The sequence below is a fragment of the Sceloporus undulatus genome, chromosome 1, assembly GCF_019175285.1.
Source record: "Sceloporus undulatus isolate JIND9_A2432 ecotype Alabama chromosome 1, SceUnd_v1.1, whole genome shotgun sequence".
Classification (NCBI taxonomy): Eukaryota; Metazoa; Chordata; class Lepidosauria; order Squamata; family Phrynosomatidae; genus Sceloporus; species Sceloporus undulatus.
The window spans coordinates 182,486,542-182,499,122 of record NC_056522.1 but is presented as its reverse complement, the minus strand read 5'-3'; positions in this window follow the sequence as shown (position 1 = coordinate 182,499,122).

Below are 12,581 nucleotides of genomic sequence, written 5' to 3'. Positions count from 1 at the left end.
GAGATAATAATAATAATAATAATAATAATAATAATAATAATAATAATAATAATAATAATGTAATTTTAAAAATGATCAAAATAAAAAAACTGGACAGGAAGGAGGAAAGAGAGAAGAAAAGCAAAATCTGACACTAAATTAATAGAGTCAGCCCTCCAAATTTTCAGTTTTGATTTTTGTGGATTTGTTTATTTCCGGTTTTTAGCCCTGGAGTGTGGCTTTGGTCCAGTTTCCATCTACTTTGGAGCCATGCGTCATCTAAACACACTGCCTTCAAAGCAATTGGAAGCAACTTTATTTTGCTCATCTGTTCCACCACTTACTTGGCATAATGTACAGTTGGGTCTATTATGCTCAGTGGCAGCTGATAGTTTTCATGTCAGTTGGATGGCAAACCCAGTCTAGATTTTTAAGGAGCTGTCCATGGTGCTGAACTGTACTCTCAAAATAGCTGATTTGCCACCCATGCTGACATTGGAAACCTCAGGTGTCCTAGTTCTGTTCCCACCAATCTCAAAGTCAACCAGGTGACATAGGGGATATACAGATGGGCAGCTGCATGCCGCTTCTTTTTGCCCCGGATTGGGCCTCAGCAACCACATGCCATGGCCTCCACAGGGAGCAAAAAGAAGCCCCAAAGAGAGGTTTCTTTTTCACTCCCTGGAAGGGGCGTCATAGCTGCAATGGGGCAGCATGATGATGCTCCTTCTGTGCTGAACCATTTGGGTACTGCACGTGAGTCTCACCATGATGCTGCACACCGTGTAAATGTGCACGCGGCATCATGGCGCGATGGGGGCAGAGTCATGACATCGAGCATGTGAATGTTATGCTGTGACTTCACCCACAGGTCAGCACAAAGTGCCAGTCTGTATTCCCCCTTAGTTATCTTTGGTTATTGGACAGAATGTCCTATACTAATAATGCAACCCTGATCCTGGTCTCCCCTGTGCCTAGCAACCTAAAGCATAATATGCATTTTTCCCTATGTCTTGGACCTATGTTTTACTGTCTTCTTAGGGCATAAACATAGACTGAACATTAGGAATTTCTACACTGATCTGACTTCTGGCACAAGAAGGTTGTGATTATACAGCTGCTGTAGTTCACTGTACAGTCCCCAGTAATGCTCCTCCTGAAAGATATGTGGAAGGGAAGGAAATTGAAAAAACACAAGAGAAAATGAGACTCAAAAGGCAACAGTAGGAGGGCAGAATAAGGTCACAAGAGGGAAAGGCTACTACTGTGCAAGTGCTAACTCATAAGTGTCTTGTGATCCAGAGAGGAACATGTTATGCAAGAGTGAGACAGCTGTGCTTTTTAAAAACAAAACAACAAAACATGGCATTGATTTCTGCTAGGGAGAAACATACTAAATTCAAAAGAAGTGATGAAAACAGCATGTCAAGGTAAACTAACTGAGAACACCTTTCCACCACACTCTGCATGGTTTATTTTCTCAGTTGAGTAAACCAACAATAAGTGAGCAAAGCTGGGTTTCAAAGGGCAAAATCAAAACTTGCCTTTGGTCCTCTTTTCTTTTCTTTTTTAATGCCACAGTTATTAATATTCTTTGTTCCTCCCAAAGTATTGCAGGAGCATATGACTTAATGCACTTTTCTGCTAATGCATTTTGCAGAGAAATATCAAACTGGAAAAAAAATCAAATTATAAACCATTAAGGAAAGCCAGGTGTTATTTAGTTAGGTTTCATTTGCTAAAGTGGCAATTATCTTTCCATCCTCATATTTAATCAGATTGAAATTGGAAAGCAAGGCCAGGAGAGAGAGAATAGAGGGTGACAAACTTCAACACATAACAGTAGCCACAACTAATCACTTATGGAGATACTGAGATAATTCAAAGCTTGGTTACTATGAGAGAAAGAGAGCATGAAACTCCCCTCATATCCAACAGTTCCTAGTTCAAGGATAATGCAGTTCCTAGTTACAGGATAACTAGTCTTCCAATTATTTTGGACTTCAGCTCCCAGAATCCCTGACCATTTGCAAAGGGGACTGATGCTTCTGTGAATTGAAGCCCAAAACACTTGAAGGACAAGAGTTTGAAAACCATTGGGATAGAATGAAGAACTCTGAAGCCAAATACACTTGCAAGGAAGTAGCTTCTGCCTCTTCCTATCTTAAACATTTGATTGGGTTGATTCAACAGTATTTAGAATTTCTTGCAATATGGTAATATATATAATACATAATACGTGAAACAAATTGATGCAGAAGAATACAGGCATTTGGTCAAATCTTGTTATTTCTTGGCTAGGTAGGACAGCAGCTGTCAAACATTTAATTTTTGTTCATTAATACAGCTCTCTCATTAAACTTGCAATTATTAACTTATGACAAAAATTATCTTCCAATGAATTTGTATGACTAAGCCACCAACAGTAATTTTCAGCATTTAATATCAAGACTGTTACATAAAAGAAGAACTCGGAGTTCCTGATACTATTTAGTATTATTGCAAAGTAAAACTCATTTTGATATCATCCCGATCAAATAATGAAGACACAGCAAAAATACACAGAACTATATTTAATGGACTCTGAGTGTATCAACACTGCAAAGTATGATACCACTTTATCTGTCATGGCTCCATGCTATGAAATCCTGCGGACTGTACTTGGTTGGTACTTTGGTGATGTAAGAAGATCCCTTTCTCATACAGACTATGCCCCTGTGGCTCTGGTCAAATAGAGATAACAGAGCATGCACTATTCAAGTGCTTGTACTACAGGGACTACATCTGCCTCAGCCTTATTTCACCTTTATTGCATAAATACCAAGGACACACCAGTCAATTTTATACTTCTCTGTTGCTTTCAGGTATCAACCCTGATACACTATATAATGTTGCCAGATTTTGTGCAGCTGCAGTTAAAATTCACCAGGCAATGACTTCTACAGCAGACTAGTACAAGTCTTACTATACTGAAATCTGAAAGGATACTTTAAATACAGTTTTTAAACTGTATTTTTACCTTCTTTTGTTCTGTAGCCCCCTTTTTATCTGTGCTAGTCTATGACTGTAAAAAAGATTCAGTTCGATTCTACTTTGGTAATGTACTTAGAATTGTCTGCCAGAAAGCTCCAATGCACTTTCCTAAATTACAATACTAGTATCTCATTATGAGTGGCATCCGCTTAGTTTCTTACAACAGGGTAGGTCCACCTCATTCGATCATCATGTAATTTTTTGCTGTGGAGGTCTGAATGTTCTACTCATCCCTCAGAGGTCTTGGTGAATGATACTATTTTTCTTTATTTGGCTACAGGGATATAGCCAAGTGTTTCTCTGGTGCCCCCCGCCCTCCACCAGTCACCAACTGTTTGTGGAGTGGAAGCTGAAGCAACTACAAGGTGAGTGATAAAGGGTGTAAGAGGTGAGATGTAGAACAGTTTTGCCTGCTGAGCCTTTATTGCCAGGATGCAGAAACTTGGCCCAGACTTCAGATCCAAGGATTCCTTAAAGTGGACCTACAGCAGTTAAAGTTATATCAAACTGTTGTAATTCTATAATATAGGTATATTGCTGTTCTAGTTTCGAAAACAAATGCCAGGAAACCATTGGTTCTGTTCAACCCACTGGGGTCTGTGGATACATCCCAGTTCTACTATTTCTCTTCCCAATCTTCCTTTGTAGTTCTTTTGTTCAAGGACTGCTGTCCTGAGGTCCAAGATAAAATGCCCAGGAAGACAGAAGTGTGCTTAAGAGGGGGAAAAGCCCAATAGACTTACACTCAACTGTTATCTTATTGGTAGCTGTGAAAATATGTATATATTGTATGCTTATATGCCTATGTTAGAAACTGGCACATGTTCCATAGTTTTCAGACAAGCTCTCAAATGTCTGAGAAATAGCTTTGTGGGTTGTTGTTTTTTAAATTACTTCACAAGAAGTTAGTCTAGATCTCATAAAAATAAGCTCCTACAAAGAGATAATCTTTATTTGTTATATTTAATAATAAATATCAAGACAGAGTGTACATTCAACTATTTTCCTCTATATTATAAATTGTAGTGCTGGTACATGGCATGCAGTGAACTTTTACCACTAGAACAAAGACCACATTGTATGAATTAATGTCGTCTATGTGTACATTAAAGATTCAGGCCTTTAGAAGACCAGATAGCTATTGGTTAGGCCCCACCTGGAATATTGTGTCCAGTTCTGGGTCCAGTTCAAAAAGGATGTGGAGAAACTAGAGTGTGTCCAAGGGATGGCGACTAAAATGGTGAAGGGTCTGGAAACCTGCCCTATAAGGAGCTGGGTATGTTTAGCCTGGAGAAGAGAAAGTTAAGAGGTGATATGATAGCCTTGTTTAAATATTTGAAGGAATGTCATATTGAGGAGGTCCACCTCATACGACCAGCTTGTTTTCTGCTGCTCCAGAGACTAGGACCCAAAACAATGGATGCAAGCTCCAGGAAAAGAGATTCCACCTCAACATTAGGAGGAACTTCCTGACAGTAAGGGCTGTTTGACAGTGGAACACACTCCCTCGGAGTGTAGTGGGGTCTCCTTCCTTAGAGGTCTTCAAACAGGCTGGATGGCCATCTGTTGAGTATGCTTAGATTGAGATTTCCTGCATGGCAGGGGTTGGACTGGATGGCCCTTGTGGTCTCTTCCGACTCTATGATTCTTTGATTCTATGGTCCACTTTTGCCATTTGGCTCAAGTTCTTAATCTTGTGCTATGCATTCTTGTAATACAGGGTTTTGCTTTGTTGTTTTTGTAAAAATGTACATAGGAAAATTCCTTGTCACTGTTTAAAGTTGGTAACAAAGAAATTCTGCCAAGAAATAATTAGCTATATCCTTTTCCAATGCCCCATCTCAAATGAGAGAAGCCTTAATTAAAGCTACTGGTAGTAAAGTTTCTTCTGAGTTTTGCACCATTCTTCCCTCATTAAATCTCACTGAAGTGTGAAAGTGTGAACACTGACAAAATCATAACTTGTTATATATATATTTTTTGTGCCTCCAGCAGAAACAGCTGGAAATGGAAAGGTGAAATTACAAGATTGCTGGCTATTGGGACCCACTGGCATTTTGACTATATGTTTTCATGTCTGGACAAGGTGATGATGACTGAAGGCAAAAGTACTCCTGTTGTAGATGTGTGAAATAGAAAATGAGAGAAGGGGGGAAGAGCTAAGGAAAGTGTTCCTTTCCATTTATTGATGCAAAGGCTTCCCACAAGGAAAGGGGGGGAAAAAGTTGGTGCTGCAGTTGTCCTGTATGGCAGACTCAGTAAAATATCGGAACCATAAGGCTCAGTCTCCTCCTCGTCCTCCTCCTTTGAAACAATGTGAAAGCAATAAAAAGAGATAACAGTTTAAACCAGTTTAAAACAAAAGATAACAAAATAAAAGAAACATACACTAAATAACCCCCCTGCCCCCAGCAAAGGCCACATGAAACCCTATTGGCTGCCTGTCAAAAGCTCAGTAAGGATGGAGACAATCTTCCTTTTGGGGAGAGGCGGTTCCACTACAGGTGTTACTATAGAGAAAACTCCCTGTGCCATGTGCAGCTTCCAGCCTAACCTCTCAGAGTAGTGTGACACATACAGTAGCCTCTGTAGAAGATCTCAAAAGAAAGAAGACCATCTTTCAGATATCCTGACCTTTAGGCATTTGCACCTATTGTAGCTTCCAATTTTTTTTCCAAAACCAACTCCATGTTGAGCTGTTCATAGTAGTCTCATCAGGAAGTAATTCTCATAAAGCATGAACCACTGTGTCCACATCAGGTCTCCCTAGGAAAGGACATAGGTAACCACTATTATCATAGTGGATGTAGCTGACACACTACACTAGGCACTCCTGGCCAAAATAGCACATCTGACCTTCTGGGGCAATGCTGGGTCTGAGAACATCCTCAAGCAGCAGACCTGAACTTTCAGAAGGAATACTCTCCTTCCAGAACAGGTTGCAATCCCAAATCTAGGCTGATTTTCCCATTGACCAACAGGACTTCTGTCTTGTTTAAACTGATTCATTCATACATGTTCAGGCCCTCACTGCAGTCAGATGACAATGAGATTCCCATGGTCGTCTTGGCATCTGTTGCAAAAGAAAGATTGAGCTGAATATCTTCAGCATAGTGGTGAGACTCAGTTCTCTAACATCTGGATGACATCCCCCAACTACTGCATGTAGACATTAAAAAGCATAGGAGATGGTACTGAGCCTCACAGAACTCCATATATTAATAGCCCTAAGACTGAACAACAGTCCCGCAGCAAAACCTTCCAGAAATGTATAGCTAAATAGGGCCAAAACCCCCACTTGTTGTCTTCAAGTCCCACATAAGACAAAGAGCCTAGAAGGAGACTATGATCAATGGTACTGAATGCTACTGAGGGCATATTAAATGCTATTAGTTAACAAAATGTGTTCATGTTTAAAAATGCATCACATACATCACTCTCATTCTGTCCATGGCAGCACCCAAAAAAACAGATGGACCAAACTGACACCCCTCTCTTTGCTCAACCAAGTTTTAGTCACACATAGCTAGTGAGGTATGTCCAGTAAGTACACAGATGGGACCAAGATTCCATGAGACTTTTTCCACCTCATCAGTATCGCTGTACTAGTGTGGTGTTAATCAAATGGGAACCATATGGAAATTGTCCATTTTATTGGCCTTGTACACATGGTTATTTGAGTCACCAACACATACCTTAAGACTGGAGCGTGGCTTTGGTGCAGCTTCTGGCCTCTTAAGATGCATGTGTCATTTAAACAGCATACCTCCAAAGTGACCTGAAGCAACTTTATTTTGGCCTGTCTGTTCAGGCCCTTAGAGAAACAGAATAAAGATGTTAATATCGGAACTCCATTATAAGATAGTAAAGTTACTTTGGGTGCTAATTGAATGTAGCTGCATTCTAGGGAAGAGCTGAGAGAGTTCTGGGAAGAGGAAGACATGGAAACATCATAGAGGCTGCACCCACACTGCAGAAATGATCTGGTTTCACTCCACACCAACTGCCATGACTTGATGCTAAGGAATTCTAGGAATTGTAGTTTTGTGAGACATTTAGCCTTCTCTGTCAGAGAGCTCTGGTGCACAACAGACTACACTTACCAGATTTCCATAGCTTTGAGCCATGGCAGTTAAAGTGGTGTCAAATCGGATTATTTCTGCAGTGCAGATGCAGGGATTGGGATACGCAGAGAGGCAGACAGTACACTTTCAATCACTCAGACTTTCTAACCCTATTGCTACTGCCCACTTTGAGGCATTCTTAACTCTCCAGTGCAGTGTTGTGCAGTGTTGTTGCACTTCCACATTATGTCAGAAGCTAATGTGTGGATTTACCCTGAATCAGTAATGGACTAGAAGGACAATCAACTGATGCTCAGTTCAGACAGAGGTACCACTGGCAGGTGGTTTGTCTGACTGGAAGTGCAGGCTATTGCTTCACTGCAGAAATAAAATGGTTTGACACCACTTTAATAGTCATGGCTTCTTCCTGTAAAATCCTGGTATTTGTAGTTTGGTGAGCTACTTAGCCTGGTCTGCCAGAAAGCTCTGCTCCTTGATCAAACTACAAATCCAAGGATTCCACAGGATAGAGCCATGACAGTTAAAGCAGTGTCAAACTGCTTAATTTCTGCAGTGTGGATTCACCTACATATTCTGAATAGGACTTTCCTCCATCTAAAGAGTCATAGACATATCTTGTGGTGCTATTAAATCTGTCCTCACTTGTGGCATCTGTATTGCCAAATGTCTTTCTTCAGCCAAGGACTTTGCTGCAGATACAAACCCTCATGAGTTGAGAGCTTGGTAGCTTAAAAACATTAAAGCCTTTTCATTTGAATGGATCATTGTATCTTTTAAGTGTTCCAACTGTCATTTTTCACCTTTTTAATGCTTAGGTAGTTTGGGCTGCTGTACTTTTCTGTTCATTTTTATTTTATTGATTCCTCTTTTATACTTTTATAAATTGTGAGGCTGCTTTGGAAGTCCTTTAAAACTGAAGAGGGGGTTATAAAGAACCCTAAAGAAAGACTGATTTTAGCCCAAGCTTTAGAAAGGCTTTCTAGCCCACCCACACTGACTGAATCCTACACGTGTCTTACCTAATAAGGAACACTGACCTTTACTTGATGGCATCCTATATTTAAGGGCCAACCAATTCAAGTCCAGGTGAAATATTTTTCAAATAAGAAAGGAGAGCATTGGTCTTGAAACTGTCTATCATCAGCTATGAGCTAGACAGCAGCATGAACAGGCACAGCATATTTCTATTCAAACTGATACTAAAGAAAATTATTGTATTTCTATTCTAATTTCGTTTCACTTTATAGCTTTTAGCTGGCAACCTGTTAGCTGGTTACAATGGCATTACATAAACATATGACCTCGTAAATGTTTCCTATTCACATTTACGATCGTAGTACCATTGCCATGATTGAAAAAATCCCCCCAAAACCCACCTTGAATCCCATTTTGTAGAAAGGCGAGATATAAATCCTGGAAAGAAATAAGTAGCCACACAGCCACGGATGACACATCCAGCCCTTTCCTGCTAGTAAGTGGTGATACATTGACCAGTTGTGACTAGACCCCACCAAGGCCCCTGCCTCTGGTCAGTGCATGACCCCTTACTGACCAAAGGGGGCTGAACTGGTCATCCTTCAGTGCCCCATTCAGCAATGCCACAGAACTTCATTCCTCCATGCAAATGCCTTGATATTAACATGAGCTTCAGGAATCAGATCAGGAGATGGAACCTGTTCTGTTATATTCAATTTCTCTTAATAAAGTATTCTTTTTGTATTTATACATTTTTGGGTTTGGGGGAATGATATATATTAGACACCTTGGGTGCAGGCAAGGGTTTTGTAGTGGGAGTAGTGAATAATGGGGGTTGATGTCTGGTGGAGATATAAATTCCATAATATAATACACATGTACTTTGAGGACATCTAGTAGCTCCACACGTTTGGTGGCCACAGCAGTGATGGCAGACAAGGTGGGGACAAGGGAAAGCCCACACTCTTGGAAGTCTTCACATTTGGTGATGGTGGAGGTTGAGGCAGAATTTCACATGTGGTGAAAAAGCAGTGGCTTCAGCCGTAAACCCCCGCAGCCATCTTACACAAATTCCTTTAATAGGATACTGAAACCCATGAGGACACATGGTTGGCTACTAAACCATGTGTACTTAATCCTGCAAGATTCAATAAAGTGCCATAAATAATCATTCTCTCAGCAGGTGAACTGGGACCCTTGCATGCTGGGCACAAATCCTCACTCTGAAGGGCCTGTCTGAGGTTTAAGGTGACATCTTTTTGAGTTCTGAGAAGCAATTGAAGGTTGTCTTGCCCAACCTATCTTAATTCTTTTCATTAACAGTTCCATTCTCCTTTTACCTCAGCTGCTCTTGGAAAAGCAAAAACCCCACAGATCACATTTGCATTGAGCAGAATAATTCATTTCATTAGCATGGGAATGAGAAATTGAAAGTAGAGCGGGGGAAGAATTACCAATAGCTGTTTCTCACCAGTGTAAGGGCAAAGGAAAATAGAGCTGGATGGGATTTGTTAACCTGAATGTGTTCAATTACCAGAGAATCAACATCCATACCCTGGAGCTCAGCATTGCTCTCAGCATTTTTGAACATGGGAAGGAGGAACTCTGCACTCTTTTTTTGGCCAGCCTCCCTGTGTCTAGACCCACAGCTTAGCCTGGACAAATCTGCCAAGGCCACCATTGTAATGATGGAAGGGAATACATTATTTCTTCAGAGTCACATCCTTCACATATTTGGTTACTTTCCAGATGTGTGTATCCTTGATAGCCTGGGCAGTCTCACATGAATTCTTGAAGTGGACACAAAAGTTAGTCTCTTGAGTTGTATGATTTTGTGGGATTCTCTGGATCAAGCAAGTAGCAGTTCATTTTCAAAGCTTACCTCTGGACTACCCACTACAACCAGGAAAAAGTCTGATTAATTCCCATAACAACTCTTAGGTGGAATTACATCTGTGTTTTGATAACCCTTGGAGTTTTTGTTGTTGTTTTAAACTTAATTGCAAAAATTGTGGTTTCTGATCTTCCAATAAATATTCCACAGATAACCCATCCAGACAGATATTCATTTCCAATAACCTCCTTAACAATTTTTTCCCTAGGAATTATATACAATGGACAAAGCAATACAATATGATGGAGAACATTGTGAGCTTGATCACAGTGACATATACGATTCAAAAATGGGGTCTGTAAATATCCGCCCCTGGTCACATTTGAGGGGTGTACATTCATACTTGCAAATAAAAAGGCCTTCCTCAACACCAGCAGTGAAAGGGTTTGAAACTAATCCAGAATCCTACCCTGCAAGAGGGGGGAAATACAGAGCATCACTCGAGAACACACTCTAGGAGGTGTTGGATATGCATTTACTTGACTGAATCATTTCCTGAAAGGTTTTATGGACTGCAACATTTATATCAATTTCAGGAGCATTCACCTATTGGGGCTCAGGCATTGACAAACAAATATGAAAATAGAAACAAATACAGATTTCAGTGAGCCCATTTTAAAATAATCCAAAGCTTGGAAGTAACATATTTCAAGTGCCAAAACCAACTATTTGTTGCTGTGTGACTTCAAGTAATTCCTGACTTAAGGCACCCTTAAGATGAACCCATCACAGAGTTTTCTTGGCAAGCTTTTTCAGAGCAGCTTGCCATTGCCATCCTCTGATTCTGAGAAAGTATGATTTCCACAGGGCCAACCAGTGAGTTTAGTTGGCTGAGCTGGGATTCAAATCTTCATCTTCAGAGTCATTGTCCAACACTTAAACCACTACAACACATTGGCTCACTGATATCTAGCTATCAAATAAATTCAGTAAGCAACTTAGCTCCTTAATAGCTCATTGGAGAAAAGGCTTTTGGAATAATGGGACAACATTCTTTCTCCTCACATTTTAACACTGACACTGAGATACTTGGGATTTTTGCTACTGCTAAACTGTACATCTTTTACGATCAGGTGGGCAGATTACCCAATTTTCTAGTTGAAGGCTCTTTTAAGCATAAAACACCAGTTAAAAATATGTACAACTAGCTTTCTAATGTGCTATTCACAAAATAACAAATAGCAGTAACATTCTTTTTTTAAAAGGAATAACTAAAGCTAACACATTAAGAGTTTTTGAACAACATTTCAGGCTCTCATGTTGGCCATCATCTTCTGGTTTAAATGAAAGTGGTTGACATTTCTCACTGTGGCCTTCATGGAGCTCTCTGGACCTTAATTTGGTGGTTGTACCACCAAAAACTAAATGATACCCTTCAGATCTCATGAGATGAAGAGAGAGAGAAAAATTGAAACTAATGCTGGCCCAATGACAGTGTCTCCCAACCCTTTCATGGGACTCTCCTCTATCAACTAGAATTTTAAAATCCCATGGGGAGCCTCAGAACATTGAATTTTTAGAATCTATTGCATTGGATACTTTTCCAGGATTATCAGATATCGTAACAGCAAAGGAGGATAAGGCACTGCAAAATGTAGGACATTCACACAAAAAGTAGCGCATGACAAAACAACAGTTAAAACACTAATATAAATGTAATATAAATATAAATGTAAATTCATGCTTCTTAGCGATGCTCAAAATGGAAGACATTTTGAAATTCCTCCTGGACAAAAGGTTGAAATGTAGTATGTGTCCTGGAAAAGGAGGACATCTGGTCACCCTGTACTTTTCAGACCAGACACTCAGGACAATCATCATTCATCTGTTTTTTGTTCAAATGAGGATACTTCCAGACAAATGCCGACTTCCTTTTCCCAATGAGTTCAAGGTGCTATTTAACTAGGCAATGAGCATGGCTGCTTTATTTATTAATAGGAGTGATTAGACACCCATCCCTCTTGATCCATTTCAAACTGGCTTTAGAACAGGATTTGGAGTTGAGACTGCTATGGTCACCTTAGCTGGGCATCGACAGGGGTAGTGTGACCCTATTGGTACTACTGGACCTCTCAGCGGTGTTTGACACTGTAGATCATAACATCCTCTTGAATCACCTGAGAAGGTTAGGAATAGGAGGCACTGCAGTCCAGTGGTTCCGTTCCTTCCTCTTGGGCAGATTCCAGAGGGTGGTGCTCGGGGACAGTTGCTTGGCAAGGAAGGAGTTTAATTGTGGTGTCCCACAAGGTGCCATCCTGTCCCAGATGCTTTTCAACATATACATGAAGCCACTGGGAGAGATCATCCAGAGGCATGGGACGGTGTGTTATCAGCACACTAATGACACCCAGATATATTTCTCCATGTCTCAGTCATCAACTTTGTCTTCAGATGGCATCTCTCCTCTCAATGACTGTCTTAAAGCAGTAATAGATTGGATGAGGGAAAACAAATTGAAGCTGAATCCATACAAAATGGAGGTACTTATGGTATCAACTCCGAACCCAGGTATCAGGATACAACCTCCAGTCCTGGAACGGGTCACACTTTCCTCAAAGGACTGTGTTCGCAGTCTGGGGATGCTCCTAGGTCCGTCGCTTCACATGACAAATCAG